Raw genomic sequence first — 25365 nt, forward strand, 5'->3', positions numbered from 1 at the left:
GATTTCTCGTTGACCCACTGAGTGACTTTCAGCAACTTTTTTTGTCCTTTCTGATATTTTGATCTTTACAGTGGATGTGCAGTAACAACATAGAGCCTATGAGGCATTAAGGCAATGATGTCTCTAGAGTTTACCCCAGTGACTGGCACTTTAAAAGCCTCATTTATATGTGAGTTGATCTGACAACTGCTATGTAGTAGGAAATACAGGGTTGTACTTGGCTGGGTTAACCTTTGCTTTCCTGACTGCAGATGCCCGAAATTCCATTTACTTAGTGGAATTATTTTTATTTTATTTTATTTTATTTTATTTTATTTTATTTGTTTGTTTTTAGTGGAATTATTTTACATCTGCTAACCTATAAATTGAGCCTAAAATGTGTATTTATTTGTAATGTATCAGTTATAATTCAGATGAATACATTCAGAGGGACCTTTTGATTATTGGATGGGTGGAATCAGTAGCTCCATAACTTGATTTGGGAGCAGGTAGGGAATTGAGCAAAAACATATTTAGACTGGAGAGGATAGACTCTCAGGAAAAAAAAAATCAGGGAGTAAAATTTGTCATTTGTGCCTTGAGCCCATCATATTTACATATTTTTAATAAAGAAACAGGCTGTTTTTTCCTTAAAAAGTTAACTCCAAAGAATGTTATAAAAGATAAACAAAAGATGAGAATCACATAGTTAATAGCAAGAAAACTCTTAGGAATTGGAAGAAATGAATCTGTTCTACTTTTTGGGCACAACTTTGTGCAGTCCTCTTCAGTCTGGACCTTTGTTTACCTTCTTCTTAATCTTGAAAGTGTATTTCCATTCTAAAATCCCAAAAAATAGTTTTATGAGGGCAATCTGTGAAGTTACTGTTAATTCATTGCATTTACATAGCTCTAGCACTTTTCAAATGCCTTTCACAAACATTAGCTAACGGACACTCTACCCATGAGCCAAGGGGCTCATCAAAATAATGGAGAAGGAGGAAGATAGACAGAAGAATCACCCACTGAGAGGAATGGGAAACAAATCTTTGACTCAGCAAAGAAGACCCAGTAGTCCCTGGCAGCTAAATCAAGGGCTATTCCATTGCAACTGGTCTCCAGTGGATTTCTAGTCCTTTGATCAGCTTTTGAGTAATAACAACATGTAACTATCAAACTAATTTAAAATCCCTAAGCCTTGTGAAATATGTAAGTGTTAAATGTTAAATTTTTATCAGCAATGCGTAAAGGGATTTCAGTTGTTTCTTAATAGATATAAACTTGGTATGTCTTTTGTAGTTAATGACATTAACAATTTGCTGTAGTTTACTATGTGAAAAATAAACCACTCTACTCTCATATCTCCTTTCTTTTATCCACCATCATCATAGAAGCAGGGAAAAATTATCATTATAGATTTTCCTTTCTTTATTTTTTGTTTATGTGATGTATGAACATATGCAATTGTACTAAAAAATTACAACATTACAGAGAAGGTTGATTCTTTAAAAAACCTTGATTTCTCAAAAAAGATGACGAACTTCCATCTATGACCTCTAAGTTTGACCTTAGTCTGGATAATGCCTTTGGAAAGACATAATCAACAAATGATGTGTAAATGTTTACAGAGGTTTTGAAGAAATTGAAGTTTCATGAAAAACAAGCCATTGAAAACTAGTCTTCTGTCATTTTTAAATGATATTAGTAGGCTGGAAGATCTAGAAGATTCTTTAGAAAACTCCCAACTCCCATTGCCCCCCCCCCCCCCAATATCTCATGTTACCTTTCAGGGAAAAAAATTAAGACAGTGGACCAATAGAGTAAACATTTAATGATACATTAATAATAACCTGAAAGGAAAGACTAATGAATTGATATCAACTGAAATGATTGTTTGCTTCAGTTCTCTTATCTCTTCTCTGTTTGCTGATGGCTGGTGTGATGTCACTTGGGCTACAACCAACTAGTCCACATAAGGTTGATTGGATGATACGGCAGTATAGTTCCCAATAGTAGTGGGATGCCAGTCTTTATTTATGGCACTCCAAGTCCAAAATAATATTCTAATATTTGACTCTGATGCCAAACTTTAGGATGTTTTACTCCATAATATATTTAGAATGTTTTGCTGTAGATAATGGATATAAATTAAAACTATGCTGTTTGAGAGAAATAAATAGGAACATTTAGATTGGAAAATTGGAGATTAAATAGGCAAAAAGTATCTTATATACAGAGAATTTCCATATTGGAGTGTGTTAAACTATAAATTTATATCTTCCATGGTGGAATAAATTAAGACTCAGTACAGGATATAAATAGCTTATTTTTGTTTAATATAAGAAAAAAAGTATTATTACATTCATAACTAGAATAGCTCCTCTGTTAGGGAATGATTTTCTGAGATCCAACTCAGCTTGGAGGATAAGTTTTCAGCATAATAGGTCATAGGATTCACATGGGTTAATTGAATAATATCCAGGATTTTGAAACTCTGAGGTTCCCCTCTCCCCCTGCCAACCTATGGAGGATATACATTAAATTATTATGAAAGGTTGATGAAGTTATTGACATTGAATTATCTTTATTTTAATGTGAACTCATAAACATAAGTGAGAAGATAAGAGAAAAAGGAAGAGAAAAAGCAGCCCAGTAACACCAATACGACATTTTATTCTATTTTTGTATAATATAAAAAAAGCACTTCTTTAATCTTTTATATTTTATCGTGTTCCTTCTAAGGACACAGTCTCCTTAGGCATCATTTAAAAGTTGTGTTATAAAAAAAGAAACATTGTCAACTTTTCATCTCTTTGCTGGGAATCCATCCCCCCCCCCCCCCAGTTCTACAATTTAACACTTGGTTATATCCTATCTGTTAAAATCCCCTTTCACTTTAGAAAATGTAGCCTGGATTTTTAACTTACATCTAGGCAATCTTTATGCCATGCTAGCCCACTCTTTCTTTAAAGACAAATTCTGAAGAAGTCTTATAAAAATCTGTAAGGCTTTTTTCTAATCCCTCTCTAATGACATCCCATCCTTGAAAGAATTTTTCTCTCTTTCAGTCACCAGAGCTTATCTAAAAGATTGTGATTATCCAAATTCTATATTATTTCAAAACATTCAACACAAATAATGCTTTCCTGAGCATTTTTAAGCTGGTAAAGTGCTGTTTGTCTTTCTCCTACGTCTTGCTCTTGACCATAACAGCTTAGAAAAACAGGGTGATTAGGTCCTCCTCTTTTTCGAGCAGATCACTACAGAAGTCAGTAGAGTCTGGTGAATTTACCTGGAGGAGTGGGGACATCCGGTTCTTATTTTATAGTAAGGAATGAATCCCCTATATATAATGAATGAGGAAGACATTATCACAGCTCAGCAATGAATAGACCTCAGAGAATACACACCGATGAGAAATATTGTGAAGACGCATCTAGTTCAATAACAACAATAACATTAGCATCAACAGACATTGATAGGGTCCGTTGTAGTTTGTAAAAAGCTCTAAATGTGTTAAGTACTGTTATTCTCAAAACCACTCTGATGTTGTGCATAATGCACTAACAATTTTTGGACTGCCTGAAGTCACACAGCTGCAGACTTGGGGCAGAAAACCATAGGACTAGATACCAGACCACATTTTCTCCTTATTTTTGATGCCACCCCCACCTCCACCCCACATCTGGTACTGAGTTTTCCGACTCCCAGTCTAGGCGGGAAGCCCTCCAGTCATTTTTAGCAACCAACACCTTAGCTCTGGTTAATACTTTATAAAGCAATTAGAATAATAGCAAACTCTCTATGGTCTTTTCCCTTTGCTTGATTTTAATGGGACTCCTTCTAATATTGTCATTAATGAATTTTGTCTCCGTTGAAGAAAACTTTTTTTTTAAAGTCATGATAGTTTTCCTTTAATTCTTTACTAGAAATTGCTTCAAATAATGCATTTTTATGTCTTCTGAAATGATCATATACTTTTTCTTAACATGAAACCATCTTTGTTATTTTTGGTGATAAATACTTTTTTGCATCAGTTTCTATATATAATTTTTAAATGTGATCATCTTTACATTATCACTCTTGTTACATTTTAATTTCAAGTTTATGCTAGTTTTATTAGATAAATTGAGTCGTTTTCCAACTCTTTTGTACATTAGGACAATTTAATTCATATAAAAATCATCTGTTAATTGAAAATTTGAAGAAAGTCACATGTGGAGATGATTGGGCTAGGGAGCACTTTATTGGTAAACGTTGATATTTTTCTCTATTTTTTTTCTTCAGTTTCTGTATAGCAGTTTATGACTTGTATCTTTGTATTTAAACACAAATGTTACGATGCTAGTACCTATAGAGAGTTCTAGGGATGTTTTATTCACATTTTTTTATTCTCTCACTTCTCTTCTGTCTCCTTTGGGTTCTTTTAATATTCCATGTTCTCACATGTGATTCAACTGTTGATTCTTTCATTTCTTTTCTTTTTTTGTAGTTCATTACTTTTTCTACCACCTTCATGTGCCTTCATTGCTTCCTTCAGTCCCCTTTATTATTATTTTTGTTAGCTTTTGAGTTAAACTTTAAGATGGTTTATTTATCTCTATTTATGCTTTCCTATAAAATGTGGACATTTAAGACTATGAATGTTTTTCCTAAGTGCAACTTTTATAGATTTCCATACATTTTGCATTTTGATAGATGGTATTCTTGCTATATTTAAATTCTAATATACATAATTATAGCTTCGATAACTTCTTGAGTAAAATGCTTATTTAGGAAAGTGAATTTTAATCGCAGGGTGGTTCTTTTTTTTTAATCATCAAATGAAATTGTACCCTTAGAATATATCCTTTATACTTTTGTCTTTGTTGAAGTTTTTGAAGTGGCACTAACTTTAGGTAATTCTTTAAGTTGACAAAATAAAAAATCACTTTACTGTGTCTTCCAAGTACTGACTTTGTTCTGCATTCTGTGGTCACCCAGGACAAGCCTATCCTCTCTTCAAATACTTAGATGCATCATCATTTTTCCATTGTCTTATATCTCCAAAACTAATGTTTATTTGTTTGTTTCTGATAACCTTCCTCTTATAATACTACTTTGAGTCTCTTTTCTTTCCGATGTAAGATGACTTATTTTCCTTGAAATAAGAGATGATTCAGCATTGTAAAATTCATATGTACATTCTAAATACAGCAACAACACGTTATAGTCTTTATAAATGCTTGTAGTCTTATTTAGACTCAGATAATCATGACAAGAGAGACTGAAAATGATTAGTGTAGCATTGCCTCTTTCTGATTGACTTTTTCTTTGCTTCCTTTTTTCTTTCTTTCTTTCTTTCTTCTTTCTTTCTTTCTTTCTTCTTCTTCTTCTTCTTCTTCTTCTTCTTCTTTCTTCTTTCTTCTTCTTCTTTCTTTCTTTCTTTTTTTCTTCTTTCTTTCTTTTTTTTAACTAAAAAGTGTCTCACAATCAATTATTTTGTATGCCAAGAAAAGCTTCTAATTCCATGATAGTTAACCTATATGCTCTAATAAATTACCATTTGTTGAATTCTAAACTACACAGTTGATGTGCTCTAACACTGGTTTTCATTCCCTTCCCACCCAAAGATCCACTCATTACCTTACAAGATCTCTGTAACAGGATTTCTTCTCATTTTAGAAAATGGTAAGAAAACTGGAGCAGTATGGCAAACACTTATGAAATTAGTTCTGGAATTATGCTCATTGGGTCTGAATCTTGTTTCTTCCCCTTCATGGTCCAGGTGACCTTTGCAAGTTATAAAAATTCAGCTTCCTTGTTCATAAACTGGCAAGAGTAGTAGCATCTCCTTCATAGGTATGAGTAAGTAAGAAAATTCATCAAAGGGCTCAGCAAGTCATAGACATTCCACAATTATTAACAAATGCTTTTGTGGTTCTGTCGTTTTTGAGTTCACAGTTAATGTTTATCTATACAGCACTTAAATGGACTTGTTAACCTTTCTAATTCCTTGTGATATGTCTTGACTTATTTTAAACCAATTATCGAGAGATAAGCTTTGATGATTTTTATTGTTAAAAAAAGGAAATTGGGATCCCTGGGTGGCGCAGCGGTTTAGCGCCTGCCTTTGGCCCGGGGCGCGATCCCGGAGACCCGGGATCGAATCCCACGTCGGGCTCCCGGTGCATGGAGCCTGCTTCTCCCTCTGCCTATGTCTCTGCCTCTCTCTCTCTCTCTCTGTGACTATCATAAATAAATTAAAAAAAAAAGTTAAAAAAAAAAAAAGGAAATTGAGTCAACATTTTTGAAGCCATCATTTACCTAGGTACTTAGGGAAAAAGAAATACCATGACTTTCCATCCTACAAAAATATATTCATTGGGAGAATGATTCTGCACAAAGTTATTCACACCTAGTTAGCAAACACTCAAAATGAATTGACACTTTTTTGTGTGTTTTCTGTTACTACCCTGTCTATGGCTGCTAGGCCTCCAATATCCCACCTCCTCTCTTGATCATAGTGATGACTGCAAAATAAAAATAAAGAGAAAGCTGGTGAGTCTGTTCTTCTAACAAAGAGAAAATGACAATGTGCTAAACCCTGAAGACTTTTTAATTAGCCCCAAGGTAAGCAAATTATGTAGCCTGGATGAGTAAATATTGTCAAACAGAGTGGATCTATAATTACAACATAGTAATACTTTGGCCGATAAAACACCTTTTTTTCCCCTCAAGTACTGTAAATTTATAATTTAATTTTAACCTCATAACGACTCTGCCTAATAGAAAGAGACCATCCACATTTTATACACTGATGCTAATGGATAGTGAGTGATAATGGGAATAAGTGAACATCCTTCAATGGACAATGATAGATCCAGGCTTTAAATCCAAATTTTCTGTAAGAAAAAACAAAAACAAAAGATAATGGATAAAACCACAGATTACTATGGGGGAGGTTGACTCATCTTATCCAGCTATTAAATACCTATGGAGTTATAACAACCTATGATAATATATTCTGGGTTGGAAAATAAGTTTTTGATTTCTGGCTTTATGTATTACTCATTGCCTTATCACATTTCTGTTGAAGTTTCCTCTATAAAATATAAATAAATATTTTATCAACTTGTGAGATAGGATTGCAATGGTCTAATGTAAAATCACCTCCAGAGCCTCCAAAATATTATAACCATTTGGGATCACTCTCTATTTTTCAGCTGTAGTCATACTAGAGGAAATAGGGTTTTATCTATGTATTATTATTTTTTTTGGCAAACAATAAAAAGCTGAGATGACCTTCAGTGTTTTTAAATTCAATGTTTTCCACCAAATAGAAATATGGAATAAGTAGAAGAGACAATTTATGTCAATCATCTATTTAATCAATTATAAATTACTATGCACCTGTTGGTTACAATAGGCTAAGTTAAATAGAAACATTATTATTATTGGTGTTATTGTTGTTGTTATTTTGCTTAATGAACCAACATTTAGGATCCTTAAAATTGGCATGCATTAATTGATGTTTATCTTTCCAGACAAATGTTACATTAAATCCTAGTAATATAACAGAAAGCTTAAATTCTTCATTAAGTAGCCAAAATTATATACCTGACTGATCCCAACTTAAGATGTTGCAAGTGATTTTCTTTTTTTTTTTCAAGTGATTTTCTATAAGAATTTATGATATTTTCTGTGGCTTTCCAGTTTGTCAAATGATATTTAAATTATTATAGATATTTAGGGATGCCTGAGTGGCTAAGGGGTTGAGTGTCTGCCCTCGGCTCAGGGCGTGATATCAGGGTCATGGGATCAAGTCTCATGTAGGGCTCCCTGCCTGGAACCTGCTTTTCCCTTTGCCTGTGTCTCTGCCTCTCTCTCTGTGTGTGTGTCTCTCATGAATAAATAAACAAAATCTTTAAAAAAATAAAAAAAATTATTATAGATATTTCATTAAGGTGTCACTCATTCATCAGAATTATATAACAATGCTTGCTTTGTGCTTGAATACAGGTATAGATCTTTTGGTACAATAAATTTGAACCCAAAAAGTTGTGAGTAGATCAATTCTTTTCAAAATATTGAATGGCTTAAATTTACTAGATGGCTTAAATTACTAAATAAATGTTACTTAATATTTATACTATTAATCTTTCTGCTAAATAAAGACACACTTTTATCATTCTTTCGAACAGAGATTTACATGTTGTAGTGTTTGCTTTAAAGAAAATGTAGCTCTATATTCTCAATTACACCCTAGTCTAAACATTGTGTTGGAACCGAGTATTTGGGCTTAGCTCTCAGGCTGAGCTCCATTAACCCTCTTTACCTTCTTATTCAGGAAGACAATGACACCATTTTCCCCCATGAATCCAGAAATATTGTTATTATAACACCTTCATCATTACCTTCATGATGGTAAATAGTCTCACAAGTACTATTATGCCTGGCACACAAATCCCATAAATTATTAATTTTAATCGTTACATAAGTACTGTGTGTAAAACCCCACAACCATAGAGTTTAAAAAAAATGAAGCTTTCTTTCTCATATCTGACCTTAATTATTCTTTTGAAATGAACTTTATCTTATCAAAGATGGAAACTTAATCTCTGCTCACCCTGGGGGTAGAAGTAAGGGAAAGTTTATCCTGCTAAGGCCAGGGATAGGAAGCTGGGATAATTATCTTGGTGTGGTCATCTTTGTGTTCCAATATTCATGGAAACTGCCTTGTTCCTAGCTGGTTGTCTGACTGTGATCTGTAAAGGCAGCTGCTGTATTATCCCTGTTTAATATCCTAATGGCCTCTTCATGTCTACTGACTATCCAACCTTGACCAATGTACTTAGGACAGGTGGACAAGGATGGACGATAACTTCTCTTTCTTCCAATTTTCTGTTCTTCCCAACCCAATGGAGAATCGTTATCCAGTAGTGAGTGGGAGAAAAAGACTCATCATATTTGGTTTGTTTGTTTTCCCTCTGTCCAGAGTCCCTTGAGTTTAAGCCTCTTCTTTGCTTTTACTTGAAACATCTCTTCCTTGAGATGATGAGTGTTTTACTCTCTAGTTAGTGAAACTCAAAAAGTATCAAAAGGTAATGGGGGCTGTGGGGGAAATCAGTTAATATTTCAGAGTACTATTCTTCTGCATTTCATTATAACTCCCTGGACTTGTAGGAATGTTTCCCTTTGTGGTGAGGAATTTTGATTGGGATGTTTGGTCTGGTGTTGGTATTTTAGAATTTTACATGGCATGTTCTCTGAAAAATATTTCAAGAATATTGTTTATATGGAATGCTCGCTTATTTTTACTACTTAAGCAGGCATGCAGCACACTCAAGAACCCAAAATATCACTGTATATTCCAAAGCCACATTTAAAACTTAAAAGTGATGACATCTGTAATAATTAGATCAAATTTTCCTTAGTACCACTAAGGATATTCAGCTACACTTTGAAGAGGAAATTTATATACTTTGGTCTGTATTGGTAATTGGTCTGCAGATGGTAATTTCTTTTTTTTCAAGGCAGGAGGTTTGTAGTAGGAAAGGAGTCCTGTCCAGAGAACAGAGGACCAGCACTGAGCAGGGAACACAACAGATGCCCATCTACTGCAAATGACTGCATACCAAGAAGGCCTTAGGGAAAATGAGACTCTGGGTCCATTAGGAGGGAAAACACAGAAAAAAAAAATCAGTGTTCTACAAAATTGTAAGGGTTGTAGGTATTTGGGGGCATCCAAGGGAGTCCCATGTAACAAGAACTGTTTTCATTCTATCCTCCTCTTCAGTCAGCCTTTCTTCTCTCCCTCTCCCCTCCTGTTTTGTCTCCTTCAATTCCAGTCTCTATCTTCTGTACAGCTCTACTTCTTCCTTTCGTACTGGTGGCAGCCTTAATCCACATAGAACTTTGACTCACAGCAAAAGCAGCTCGTATGTTTCCATCAGTCTCCTATGGGAATCTGGTCAAAGGGACAGTAAGTATTATAAAGTGAAGGATCCTGAGCTTTATGGGTTTTTTGGGTTGGGGTGAAGACAAATTTTAATATTATCAAAGGTCACCATGGAGGCCAGAACAGTGATGTACTGAAGAATATTGATAAAGACATATTAAGAAACACTTAAAGGTAGTCTCATAGTAATGGTTAGTAAAGGAAATTGACATTTTTATCAAAGCCCAGGAAGCTGGTCTGAAATACACTGTGCTCAAGTAATAAAACCACAGAAAACATATTGTCTGTGTTGCCTACATGGCCAAGTTTGGCAAGGAAAAATAATTCCATAAATGATCATTGGAGATGCTATTATCCAAATCAGATTTTGCTTGATGTACAATTAACAGCAGCACTTTTTTGTTTTTTGCTTTTTCAACTTCAGAATTTACATTATTTTTATTAAAACTAGTCTTGCATTAAAAATATATCTAATAAACACATTCATCTCTTAGTCAGTTAATGATGCCTCTGTCACCCAACTAAATGCTTTTGGTTCTTTTCTTTACTTAATTGCTAAAAAAAAAAAAAATCATGCAAATAGCTTTTTCACTACATAAAATTATCCTATGTATGCATAATATTTAAAGACCTTTGCCAAAAACAATGTGTCTATACTGTTATCAATCATGTAAAGCAGTCTTTAAAACTTAAAATCCTTAAACAATTATTCCAATTTAGGCTGGCTTAAATCTTCCATAACTTCCTAGCCCACTCGTTCTTTAATTAATCATTTGTAAAGGTTAATTTTAACCATTTCTCATTGCAGTTTCATGGGAAAACTCCCAACAAAGATAGGTCTATGATATACAAATATACCTAGTGACCCACCATGCCTACACTCCTACCATTGTGACTGCAATGTGTGGCATTGAGGAAAACAATTACTACACTGCAATTGCATCCCAAAATGGCTCTCATTATATCACATTATATTCAGCCACACAGTATAGGATTTTTGGAATTAGAAAACATTACCTATCCTGGGAAGAGTTTCACATTTTTCCCCCTCTGTAATTAATAATTCAATATAGTATTAGGAGGGGGAAATGCATATAAGCCACATTTTGTCTTTTTCAATTAATTCATAAAGTAATAAACTAAAATTCCCCCAAATGTGACTTTTAGAGAACTGTAAATAATTAGCAAATATTAGTGCTTGGTTGAGGAAAGAAATGCAGGTATGGATTGTGTGTGATAGAAATTTTCCTGGGTGAAGTAAGCATAAAATAAGCTTTTGTTGATGCTTTGTTACAATAGTCACCCATTCATAAGATCCTGAAACTTGCCTTCATTAAACAGAGTGGAACAACAACAAAAAAATTGTTATTTGTCTATCATATGTAAATCATTCAGTTGAGACTTTCTAGGTACATTTGCAGTAGAAATAATCATTGGACACAGTGATTCATCTCCCCACCCCTCCCCCTTCCATGAGTCCAGAGCAACACAGAAATGCCCGGATTTGTATCCTGTACCATATTCAATGAAAATTATTTATCTCTAAGCAATTGCTGTCCTTAGACTGTGAAGAACTTGAAGGCAGGGACTAGGTATGTGTCTTCTTCATCTTCGTGTACCTACACAAACTCAGAGGTATAACAAATGCCATATTTTTTTTTATTTCTCTCAAAGTAATTAAAAACCCTTCCCATTAGGTCCAGGGGTGTTCCTTCCCTGTTGCAGGGTTACTCAACAGCTCCAAGGAACTTGGTAAAACAGAATGTTTGGAGAGAGTTCATTTATTTGCTCCTGATCACTGTTGGATATTGTCCTAACTTGGCTAGACTCTTAAAGGTGTGTGACCCCCTTGATGTTCTGCTCAATTGGCATCCTAGAATATTTTCTGAAGTGGGGAACCTTGACCTCTAGAATCTAGCATACCTAGGTATTTCATGTGGCCATTGACTTCTCAGACTCTGCCATCTTCCCAGAATAGAGGAGTGATTTTTCTGAGATTGAATCTTAAATCTGTCCCTGAGATTGGCTCATATAAACCTCTAAAAACTTCCTTTTCTTCATCAGTCCTCTTGGAATGTCTAGCACAACTCATTCAGTTTTAGGTTTTAAAACAAAAGGCAAGAAAAGAGGTAGTCTTTAGGAAATGTAGACTTTGAGTCAATAATTATGGCTCCTCTTTACCTCCATTGAACCACAGAATTCTGGCTGCCTTAGAGGAGAAGAGAGACAAAAATACATGAGCAATAAGCGCACACTGGTACCTCAGTATATTTCCTAATCATATTAACATCCCTAGTACAAAGAAAACTCTATGTAATAGAACTCAATAAAGAATGTTGAGTGGCTGAGTAGATAAACAGGGTTCTTCTTGATGTAAAGAACAAGGGCTCTTCTGTATTCATTTCTATTTCAATATTCAATATTAACCCTACCTGCCAGTCAGGGTTAATAGTATGGTGACAAGAAGCACTCTCTTTTGAGCTGGGAATATTATTCTCTTAATTATGTCAAAACTTACCTATGCTTGGATCTATTGCTATGGGTCCCTACCATAGCTTCTAATAGCCAGAGACTATGTTATAATAAATGTCCTCAAATTAATGTAGCATTTTCTTTCTAGATGAAGTTTAGTGGATACCACATTCTAACTCAAAGGAAAGATATTCTTGGTGGGACTTCTCATCACCAGTGGAGCGGAAAGGCTGTTTTGTAGCAAAGCACAGTATTATTGCTCCATTCCAATGGAGTCCTACCAATAGCAAGTCTATTGAAACACATGAAGTGGAGAACATATTATCAGCACACTAGAAATCAGGGGAGGGACCAGGATTTTATCTATCCCCCTTTTAAGTAGTGGTCTTACACCCCTAAAGAGGCTACATGACCCATGTAGTGGGTCATGAGTCTCTCTTTAAATCCTTTCCTGACATGCTATCATTTAGAATCCTGATGAAATAATGTCCTAGGCTAGACACGCTGTGAGCCTATTTTTGTGTGGCATATTATATTATGGATTCCCAAATTTTATGAATAAAAGTGTCTTTGGTTCATCCTGAAATATCATTAGTTGGGAGTTGAAAGTTGCTAAAAGTGCAAATCTCTAGAGTATTAGAGATGAGGTTCCATTTTGTTCATGTTGTAAAAGTGATGACTGATTTGCTATAAATCAGTAGACACTAATCATCCGGCTTATTCAAATTTTGAATATATAATACAGTAAAATAATACATTAAGAATAATACAGTAAGAAAAAATAAGGTTTACAGTATTTTTAAAAAGCTTTAAAAAAACAATTTTAAAAAATAAAAAAATAAAAAGTTTCAGTGTAAAATAAGATAAAATGCATATAATGTTAGGATTTGCCAAAATCATATATTCTAGATATCAACCTAAAATTACTTTTGAGGAATTTGACTTTTTCAGCAGGTTAAATTGTTGTGTAAAGATAAGAAAGGACTCCTAAAGGGTCTTAAGCTCTTCAGACTAAGTGTTTTACTTATATCAAAATTTATACATCAGTATATAGGGGTATGTGTGTGTATGCAAGTTTAATTAATTTTAATTTTCTGTTAAGATATTTTTTTTTCTTTTTGAAAGAGAGAGAGTGAGAGAGAGTATGTGCACATGAGTGGGGGACAGTCACAAGCAGAAGGAGAGAATCTCAAGCCGACTTCCCACTTAGAGTGGAGCCTGACACAGGGGCTCCATCTCAGGATCCTGACATCATGACCTGAGCTGAAATCAAGAGTTGAGTGCTTAAACCAACTGAGCCACCCAGGCACTCATATTGAGCTATTTTTCAATAAAGGACAATTCAAGGCTCTTTGTGGAATTGCTTCAGGGATATAAGAATGTGATATGCTAGAAAATATGTAAGCTGATAGCAGTCACTGTTCTTTTGTGAAATACCTACATTCTGTTTTGGAGGTCAGCCACAAATTTTCCTATTGTTTGGATCCCAAAAGAAAATGTTATCACAGAAATTGTGTGTGTGTATATGTGTGTGTATGTGTGTGTGTGTGTGTGTGTGTGTAATCTTTTTGGAATCATTTTTTTTTTAATGCTACAAAGACAGAATTCCATTTCCCAAATATGGGGGGAAACCTAGTAGAAACAAAGAGAGAGAAAGAAATAGAAAGACATAATTGCTTCTGATTTTCTCTGTACAAATTGCTTTTCAAGAGGAATAGAAAGAAAAGAAAGCATATTAGGAGTCTTGTTACTTGACAGAAATATAATTTCCTGGCCAGTAGTTAAACCAAGTGTGTATTTCCTCATTTTATTTCTCTGTTGTCAGTTGTTTGGATATGATACAGGTACTTATTGATCCAACCTTTCCCTCATGATATATGGGGTTGTGTTTTGAGCAACATATTTTGCATGCGTGGCATGAATTCATTTTGAAGAATTGTTGAATTTACAGGTGCATTTTCTTTGATGTGAAAATATTTCGAGGAGTTAGGAATCTATAGTCTCTTAGTTTGTATTTGTGGAAGTAGGGACATCTCAAGCTCGCACATATAATACTTTTGCATTCATATGGAAAATGAATGTTCATAGTCACCCATTAGGGATTAAGATCTACTGTTCCATGGGCTGCTGGAACAGGGTCCAGAGTGTGCAGAGCATACAGGATTCTTTTCTGAACAGAATTTTTAGCATTGAAGCTGAATGCGGGGGAAATAAGTTAATAATAACAAAGGAAACTGGAGTTCAAGTCAGACTTTGAGGAGGAAATGGTGGCTCTTCCAGAAAACTCCCTCTGGCTCTAAGTCTGACTTTTCTTGGCAACACACATCAAATCTTAAGACATGTAATGGCATACCTAGTTGCTCACATAAGGCCTCTTAATGAGTTGAGAACTCTCTCCTTTAGTATGTCTCACATACCAGTTATAAAAAAGAGTCTCCAATAAAATTAGGACTCATTCTGCAGCAAGTAATTAAAGAGTCCCACTCTGACTTTACCCAAAAGGGAATATAATACCTTAGAGAAATAAAGAAAAAAAAGATATAGGTGGGAAAGCTTCAAGTGCAGCATGATGAAGGAGCTCACTAGCAAAACACAACCCTAGTACACCTGATTTTTACCCAATCTTCCCTTGAATTCTTGAAGCCAAACATGATTGGAGAAATAACACAGGATCTTGTTGACTGATGTCTCTTAATTATGGTGCCTGCCAGCTTCAAGTGGGCTTAAATGGTACTTGGCAATCTGCCCACATCCCCCAACTCCATTTGATTTCCATGGACTTATAAAATTATTTCACAGTGTAGCCTTCCTCCTTATTCTTTTTTTTTTAATGTTTTAAAAATCTTATTTATTTATTTATTTATTTATCCCTTCCTCCTTATTCATCTACTACCCCTTTCCTACCTGAATCTCAGTTAAAGATGGTGCTTTCCATTTCACTAACAGAACAGAAGCCACCAGAAGAGAACATCGATGTAGTCCACATTTATCAGCCCAACATTGTGCTCCATTGTTTGCTTTTCTTCTCTATGAACAGACCTAGTATTCACCCTTCCATCCATGCACTGGTTCCTGGTTCCATCCCTTCTTGAGTACCTAAAGAAGTGCTTTCAGCAATTGTCCTCTCTTTACTGCATCATCTATATTTTTTCCTGTCTGATAGATCATTTTCAATCAACACACAAGTCTGCTGTAAGTTTCTCCTGTCTCAAAAAAAAAAAAAAAAAAAGGAACTCTGTGAGCCCACATTACCTTCCGGTTATCACCTCAGTCCTCTGTTGCTTTGTTTTACTGACAAACATGGTTGACACTCATTCCTTCCTAAAACTCAATCTTCGTATCTCTATTGGAATAGTTCACTGCACACTCTCTTCTTTTTTCTTTTTTTTTCTTTTCTCTTTTCCTTTCCTTTCCCTTCTTTTCTTTCTTTCTTTCTTTTTTTTTTCTTAATTAATTTACTTTAGAGAGAGAGTGTGTGTGAACAGGTTGGGGAAGGGGAAGAAGGAGATGGAAAGGGAGAGAGAATCCTGAAGCAGACTCCTCGCTAAGCATGGAGCCCAACACTAGGCTTGATCCCAGGACTCTGAGTTCATGACCTGAGCCAAAGTCAAGAGTTGACCACTTAACCCACTGAACCACCTAGATGCCCTTGGATACTCCTTTTCAATATCATTAGGAGTTTTAGCTCATCTCCCTGATGCCATATGATGAATTTTCCCACCTCTTAGTTCTCACTCCTCTTCTCTTTTGCTGCCCAGATGATATCCACCTGCCCCTTGGCTTTATTTTTATTTATTTTTATTTTATTTATTTATTTATGATAGTCACAGAAAGAGAGAGAGAGAGAGAGAGAGAGGCAGAGGGAGAAGCAGGCTCCATGCACCGGGAGCCCGACATGGGATTCGATCCCAGGTCTCCAAGATCGCGCCCTGGGCCAAAGGCAGGCGCCAAACCACTGCGCCACCCAGGGATCCCTGCCCCTTGGCTTTAGAAACCATCTGTGTATTGATAGCTTTTTAATTATTTGTTTCTGTCCCAGAACTCTTCCCTAAGCTTCAGACTCACATATACTCTTAGATGTTTCACAGACATCTTACTCATAACCCAATGACTACATTTCTCATCTTACCTCAGATCCTCCCTATCTGAAATCTTCCTATCTCTGTAATAGCAAATGTATCATCCCAGTTGAAAGGGCCACAAAAACCACAGTATTGTTTTTTTGCTTGCCCCTCACAACTCACTTCCCATCTATCCACAAATCCTGTTGGCTGTAACATGGAAGTGTAGTCAGAATCTGGAGCCACCACTGCCACTGTGCCACCCTGGCCTGCTGTGGGAGCCTCCTGATTGACTTTCTTAGTTTTACCCTTAGTCCTGTAACATTCTATTCTAAACTCAGAAACCAGAGTCATTGTGGTAAATCTAAGACATATTAGTTTACTTCTCTGCTTGAACCTCTTTGATACTTTTCTCACTCTATCAGAGTAGAAGCCAAAGCTCTTAAAATACGCAGCAGGGCCTGAGAGATCTCTTCTTTGTGAGCTCATCTGCTCTCCTTATCCTTGCTCATCTTTCTCCAGTCACACAGGCCACATTCACTGTTGGTATTCAATACTTGCCTGCCCCAGTCGTTGCTGTTCCCTTTCCCTCAGCTGTTGCTGCCCTATAAAGACTCCCTTCTCACTAAACTAGCTAGCCCTTCCCAATCTCCCACAAGACTCTTCAACCTCCTTTCCTAATTTATGTATGTTTTTTTTGTATTTTGTGACACTTAACCATCATTCATTTTGTTTTCTATCTTACTAAAGTAGAATGTAAGCTTCTTAACTAGAACTTTGTTTGTTTGGTTTTCTACTGCATGTCTAGTACCTAGAACAGTGATGAGAGTGGAGCACTAACATCATGATTTTTGACCTGGTCTGAAGATTCTTCATTTCACTATCTGCAGTGTTGTCTGGTCAATGCTGATAAACTCTCCAGTACTATATGAACATGGAATGAAATTTATCTTATAATTCAAAATTCAATATAGTTATAATTAAGAGGATAGCAAAAGCTCAAGATTTGTCTTTCAAATACGCTTGTATTCTTGCTTAAAGAGAAACATTTTAACAATATAGGGGAAGCTGGAAACAATATAAGTGAACAATAATGAGGCTGCCTCCATTCTTTGGTATATTTGTCTAATGGGATATGAGGTAGCCTTTACAGATGACCGTATAATTTTTAGTGGCTTTATATTCATTCATAATTGATTTAAGTAATCCAGTCATTGTAATACATGTTTGATTTAGCGTTTCACCTTTGTAATAGTAATGAATATCCCCATATGTGCTTTTCTTTATGTTGGCCTAATGATTCCCATGGTTTTCATTTCTAGAGTTTTTGCCAAAATCTTATACAAATGTTTAGAAAAATATATCATTAGCCTGAACTTTTTCCTGTAAATCTTTTTTTTGTCATTGTTAAGTCATTCTTTACTTAGAGCATTTAATATTTCACTGTTACAAATAATACTTCAGTAAACACCCATGTTCATAAATCATAGTCTCCAACTCTGCTCGTTTCTATAGGCTACATGCCTAGATGCTGGATTACTTAGTTAAAGAGAATACACTTGTCTCTAGTCCTTAAAAACACTCTTCAAACATCTTACAAAATCACCTTATAAGAAAATAGTATCAATTTATCTTTCTTTCAGAATTATACAATGGTGTCTGTTCCATTTCAACCTTACAAACACTTAGTATCTGTACAAAAGGGAAACATGTTTTTAAGATGTGAAAGATTCCAAAAATCTTTACCCAAATCGATCAGGAAGGGTTTCTACATAATTTCTGGTATAGTTGTGCTATAGTGCTTATTTTGAAAATATGAACTTGTTCCAAGGTAATCAATATATTAAGGAACAATTTGAACATAAAGAGTTTGCATTTTCCTATATGTGATTTCATCTGCAAGAGACGATTAGTTAATAGAGAAAACTGTGCCCAGCTGAACCAGTCTAATCCAGGAATGCAAAACTCCGCAATCTACTAGCTACCTTAGTTCACCATATGTATTCTGAGCCACACTTATCCATATCTGATTTTACATCTTTCTGATTTCAGGTAGCACTCCTTCTATCACTTTATTATAGCATGGTAATTTTTTGATGAGCACATATGTCTTGTTATAGCAAAACTGACTACATATAAATTCAACTTACTTCAGAGGTTACATCTACACTGGTGTTATTTGTGTTTGTTAATAGCCTACATAAGTAGCCTTCTACTTTAGAAACTTTCTGAATCACTGGTGAAGACACTGGTGAATCTTGTTATTCAGTATGTGTCCCTAGCCTCCTATCTGCTCCTTAATTGTGCGTAGAGAAGGAAAATTTGAGACAGCAGAAATTGAAATGAAAAAAAAAAAAGAACTGCTCAGAGCCTTTGGTGTAAGCAATATTAGAACTGAATATCTCTGTTTGAAAAATCTACTTTAGAGTCTGGGAGATGAGTTCTTTCAAGCATTGCTTCCCGTCTTGGGTACAATTGAATCCTTCAGCTCCGTGGAAAGATAAAGATTAGTCCAAACTTGAATACATTTTCAAGGTAGCAGGGGCATGAGTATTTTTCAAGTAGGTAGTAGATCAGGATCCATACCAATCCTTCAAGATTCACCAGACAATCATTTTTACCAGCTTTAAGCAACAAAGCTGACATTCTCTTTAGATAGAGTAAATGATTGGGGGGTGGGGGGTAGTGCATCAGAAAAGATTCTTTGCTCAAAGAAGCATTGCCAACTCAATCAATGATTCCTAAATAGCCCAGGCTACAATTCGAGATTAATTTCAAGTACAGTCATCCCTAGATTTGACATCTTTGCACTCTTATTTAGAAATAGGTGCAAGTGGCATCATGTCCACCTAGGAAAATTTTGAGGATTAAGGAACTGGCATTGAGTTGAAGAAAAAAAAAAACTGAGAGGGACTCCATTGGAAATAAACAGGGACAGAGAAAGAAACAACATATATCACCACTTAATCAGCAGACCTTGATGTCTTTTAATAGAGCACTACTTCTGCATGAGGGTGCCAGCAAAGCCTGAAATCTGATATGACTTTGCTTTTTATGGTCATGAACAGCATTTACAGTCTTGTTCTATTATTGCTTTGCCTGTTTGTCTCCTGATCTTTTAGCATATGTCTTGAGTTGAAGATTATAGGAAGGTGTGAACTCCTAAAATTTGCCAACTCAGAAGGAATGAACCATACTGGTATAAAAAGTAGGAGCACCTGGGTGTCTCAGTAGGTTGAACATCTGCCTCTTGATTTCAGCACAAGTCATGATCTCAGGATCATGAGATCAAGCCTGCATCAGGCTCGGCACTTAGCAAAGAGTCAGCTTGAGGGATTCTCTCTCTCTCTCTCTCTCTCTCTCTCTCTCTCTCTCTGCCCCTCATCCCACTCACACACACTCTCTCTCTAAGTAAGTAAAATCTTTATAAAAAGAAAATACAAAGAATAGATAGCAACAAATGTAACCTCTGATAAAGTAAGTCCACATGGTGCTATTTGAAAACATGACTTTTGAAGTCAAGAAGACTGGGGCTTCATCCCAGCTATCCACTTATGGGTTCATAATGTGGAGGAATTCATTTAGTCATCATGAGCTTCACTTTTTTTCACCTGTAAATTAGAACTAATAAGAACACTTGGAAGAATTTTTTAAAGGATTAATTAAGAGAAAGTTGTGTGAAAATGGTCTATAGTATTCAAAACTTACAAAGGGTAAGAATCTGTAGAGGCTACCTAAGAATAAAAACAAACAAAGGGAAAAAATATCAGAATTCCATCTCTAGAAACAGATCTATCTCTAGAAATGGCCAGGTGGTACAATCCCAAAGCTAAAACAAACAAATAAATTTGAGCTCATTATCAACTTTTAACTCTATTATTTTTTTTTTACTTATTCATGTCAATAAGTGTTCTAGTGACTATAAGACACTAAGCTAGGTTGCAAGGCATTAAACAAAGTAATAGACAAGACCTTGTTCTCCATGTTCTCATTTTTAAGGTTAGAAAATTGAGACAGGTGATCAATTAGTTCTCTTTTATTTTTGATATTTTAGGATTCTGATTATTACTGGTATTAATAATATGTGTGTAATGATTCATATTGTCTTGAGTGGCTATAACAAAATACCACAGAGGAGGTAGTTTAAACAACAAACATGTAGTTTTCAAAGTTTTGGAGGCTGAGAAGTTCAAGATTAAGGTGCCAACAGATTTGATTCTTGGTTCTGGGTTACAGATGGTCAGCATCCTGCAAATATGTTCATATGACCTTGTGTGTGTGTGTGTGTGTGTGTGTGTGTGTGTGTGTGTGTGTGTAGAGAGGGGGGGGGGTGTCTATCTTCTCTTCTTATAAGGCTGCTAATCCCATAATGACTGCCTCATCCTCATGACCTAATCTAAACTTCATTACCTTCCAAAGGTACTATCTTTAAATATAATCACTTTGGTGGTTAGGGGTTCTAATGTGTGAATTTTGGAGGGGGGCAAAGCACTCAGCCCATAACACCTATGCACTATATTTAGGGCAGAAACTTTATAGGATTTTTCTCTTACCCTCAAAATAACCACCGTTAGATAGTTATCAGTATGCTCATTGTACAGATAGAAGCTGAGACTCAAGAGAAGTGAATTAATTGACCCAAAGTCCCATAGCAGAATTCTGGCCGACAGTTGCCTGTGTGATTACTCAACTCGAGCCCTTTCAACCATCCAACACTGTGCCTTTCGATACCATTAATGTAAGATTCACAAAGCATCATTTAGTTGAGATGTCGACAGAGGTCAGCCAATAGTGAAGGTGGGACTATTCTTTAAATCAGTGGAAACACATTTTTTAAAAATCTAAACATATAGAGAAGGACACTTGGTATTAGAAAATATGACATTTCTGAGGATATGGTTGTTTCTCACCCAAGCAGCTGTCACTTCAGGGGAAAAAATATCTTTACGAAATGTTGAGGTCACTAAAACAGAGAGTTTTGTGACTAATCCATTCTATCCTGCATGCATCCCATTAGTCTCAGAGGCTTTAGGATAGATTTATTACAGAATGTCTATGTCTGTAGCTTCCAGATATGTGGGATTTTTTTTTCTTCCAAAGTCCATTGATCAAATTTTCAATTTGTACTTTTGCTGGTATACCATATTTTAATGTTCAGGTCCCTGGATGATACCAAGACTGCAATTCTAAGGAATTAACTTATAAATTTTGTCCTCAGACACAAACTCTCCAGTTACTATTTTTCTATGCAAATGGGGATACTTATACAAATTCTGCTATTTTTTTAAAGTTTCAAAAGATGGGAATTACAAAGTTCTATCTTTGAATATTCTATGTTCATTAATCTTGATCATCCATAAGGAATACTGGCCAGATGAAGATCCATACTGTGCTTTCTTTAGCCAATTGTATTCTTAAAGGGAATGGAGACAATATTTGGTTCATATTTGTGACTTTTGTTTGTTTGAGGGTGGGCTTGGTTTCCAAACCATCTATACCAAGTTCACATTGTGGTGGAGATTGGAAAGGGCTTTCTGACCTCGGTTGTGTTCACCCTGTAGTGCAGGCTCTCCCTGTTGTGTCCACTTAGGTCTCACCTCCATATTTTCCTATCTGAGGCATTGATTATCAGTCATTCTAGTTCTCTTATTTGATGGGACCCAGAGAACGTCAGAGCCTAGTTATGGAGGACATCAAAACTGTCAAATCCTATGGCTCTTTTTTTTTTTTAATATTTCAATGTACTTCCACTCTTCGGTTCTAGCAATGATCACGCACCATGTGGATTTTTAAAATATGTTCCTCCTCTTCCCTATGGCATTCTCCACTTCTTGAGGGTCTATCTATGATCCTTGCCTCCTCAGCCCCTAACATAATTCCTACCGTGTAGGCACTCAAGGAGCATTTGATAAAGTAATTTAAATTGGATTGCCAAAGTAATGGCAATAACAGTAGAGACAGCAAAAAGCCGATATTACCAAGATGGAATGGCAAAGCTTGTCAGTGATTAACCACAGGATATGGAAGAAGAAAAAAAAATCAAGGATAAAAAATATATAGATAAGCTGAATGACAGAAGTAAAACACAAGAATAGATTTAATAAGATATAATAGCTACAGTTTATTAAGCAGCTACTATGTGCTAGACACACTGCTAAGTGCTGTCCATGCATTTCCTCACTCAATCTAGATAAAAAGCCAGTTTGCTAATGAGGAACTTAATCAAAATGCTAAGTAGTTGGTAAAGCCAGAATTTGAATGAAGCCCTAGTTCTCTGTATTCCATTAAACCAGGATTTCCCAAAGTGTGATCTAAGAACTCACCAAATAAAAAATCATATAGTGGTTCAAAAGTTTTCCTGAGTCCCACTGCAAACATGCCACTGCTAGTATCAGGAAGCCAAGGAATATGCATGTTTAAAAGTACAATAAGGAACTCTTGTGCTAGCTAAAGCTATACAAATATTGTATTTAATTCAATTTAGTAAACCTTTATGAAGCTGCTATAATTTTGTAGAACTTGGCCCAGACTCTGCAAATAATAGAAAAAAAATCAATATAATTTATTCCCTCTGGGAGCTACTAGACTAATGAGAGAAGGAAAGGAAGAGGGGTGGGTAGGGAGAGAGGAAGAGGGGGAGAAGAAGAGGGATGAGGAAGAAGAGACATAGATTAGGAAAACACATGGTAATAAATGTTTAGGGGGCTGTGGGAGCACCCAATAGGGGAACCTGTAATGCTGGCCAGGTTTGAAGTGGCCAACAGAAACACAGAGTTGGAAATAGCAACCAGTTAGTTGTAAATGTGGGACTCGTGAGATAAATCAGAATTAAATATGGTGGTCATCCATCCTTCCATGATGAAGGTGGAAAGCTTCAGGAGGTGAGAATGCAGAAAAAGACTGAAAAAGCAGAAAGAGGGCAGCCCGGTGGCTCAGTGGTTTAGAGCCACCTTCAGCCCAGGGTGTGATCCTGGAGTCCCACGTCAGGCTCCCTGCAGGAGGATCATGCCCTGGGCCAAAGGCAGGTGCTCAACCACTGAACCATCCCTACTGCTACAGCTTTGTTGTATAACGTGAAGTCTGGAACTGTGACACCTCCAGTTTTGTTTTCTTTTATAAAATGGCTTCGGCTATTCAGGGTCTTTTGTGGTTCCATACAAATTTTAGGATTGTTTATTCTAGTTCTGTGAAAAATGCTGTTGATATTCTGATCAGGATCGCAATAAATGTATAGATTGCTTTGGGTAGTATAAACATTTTAACAATATTTGTTCTTACAATCCATGAGTATGGAGTATCTTTCCACTTCTTTGTGTCACCCTCAGTTTCTTTCAACAATGTTTTATAGCTTTCACAGTACAGGTTTTTCACCTCTTTGGTTAAGTTTATACTAGGTTTCTTATTATTTTGGTGCAATTGTAAATGAGACTGTTTTCTTAATTTCTCCTTCTGTTGCCTATTATTAGTGCACAGAAATACTACTGATTTACCTTCATTTTGTATCCTATAATTTTACTGAATTCATTTATTAGTTCTAATAATTTTTTGGTGGAGTCTTTAAGGTTTTCTATATATAGTATCATGTCATCTGCAAATAAGTTTTACTCCTTGCTTGCTAAGTTGGATGCCTTTTATTTCCTTTTGTCATCTGATTGCTGTGACCAGGAATTCCAGTACTATGTTGAATAAAAGTGGTGGGAGTGGACATCCTTATCTTGTTCCATCCTTATCTTGTTCCTGACGTTAGCGGAAAAGCTCTCAATTTTCCCCACTGAGATTGCTCTTAGTTGTGAGTTATCAATATGCAGCTTTTATTATGTTAGGGTGTGTTCCCTCTAAACCTACTTTTTGAGAGCTTTTAGCATGAATAGATGTTGCCAAGTGCTTTTTCCAAATCTATTGACATGATCATATGGTTTTTGTCCTTTCTCTTATTGATATGATGTGTCATGTTGATAGATTTATGAATATGAATATGGAAGCTCCCTTGTATCCCAGAAATAAATCCCACTTGATCATGGTGAATAATTTTTTTTAATGTATTGTTGGATTCAGTTAACCAATGTTTTGTTGAGGATTTTTTGCATCTATGTTAATCAGAGATACTGGCCTGTAGTTTTCCTTTTTGTGTGTGAGGTGATTTATCTGGTTTTGGCATCAGGGTAATGCTTGCCTCATAGAATGAATATGAAAGTTTTCCTTCTATTTTTTTTTTTTTTGAGCAGTTTGGGAAGAATATATAGTAAGTCTCCTTTAAATGTTTGGTAGGATTCACCTGTGAAGCCATTTGGTTATGAACATTTGTTTGTTGAAAGTTTTTTGATGAAATAGGATGGTGAAATGGATAAAAAAAAAAATGACTCATCATGCTGCCTACAAGAGAAACATTTCAGACCTAAGGACACATGCAGACCGAAATTGATGCGGTAGAGAAACATTTGTCATTGCCAATGGATGGCAAAAGGAAGCCAGGGTAGCAATACCCAGACAAAAAACAGACTTTAAAATAAAGACTATAACAAGAGACAAAGAAGGACACTGTATAATAATAAAGGGGTCAATCCAATAGGAAGATATACTCGCAAATATTTATGCACCCAACACGGAAGCACCCAAGTGTGTAACACAGTTGATAACAAGCATCACAGGAGGTAATAACAAGCATAAAATAACTAGTTGTTGGGGCCTTTAATACCTCACATCCATGGACAGATCATCCAAACATCTGAAAGTCAACAGTAAACAGTGACTTTGAATGACATTCTAGACCAGATGGATTTAACAAATATAATTGGAACATTCAGTTCTAAAAGACCAGAATACACATTCTTCTCAAGGACACATGGTGCATTCTCCAGAATAGACCATATATTAGATCACAACAGGTTCGAAAAGACTGAAGTCATACCATGC

General features: G+C 35.7%; 1 protein-coding gene across 1 annotated transcript in view; it reads left to right on the top strand.

Annotated features, from left to right (window-relative positions):
- LOC129495456 (netrin receptor DCC-like) overlaps positions 1–25365 on the top strand; it is a 735527-nt gene that overhangs the window by 276345 nt on the left and 433817 nt on the right. The gene's annotated exons all lie outside the window — the stretch shown is intronic.

This window comes from Nyctereutes procyonoides, unplaced genomic scaffold (assembly GCF_905146905.1).
Source record: "Nyctereutes procyonoides isolate TBG_1078 unplaced genomic scaffold, NYPRO_anot_genome, whole genome shotgun sequence".
Lineage (NCBI taxonomy): Eukaryota > Metazoa > Chordata > Mammalia > Carnivora > Canidae > Nyctereutes > Nyctereutes procyonoides.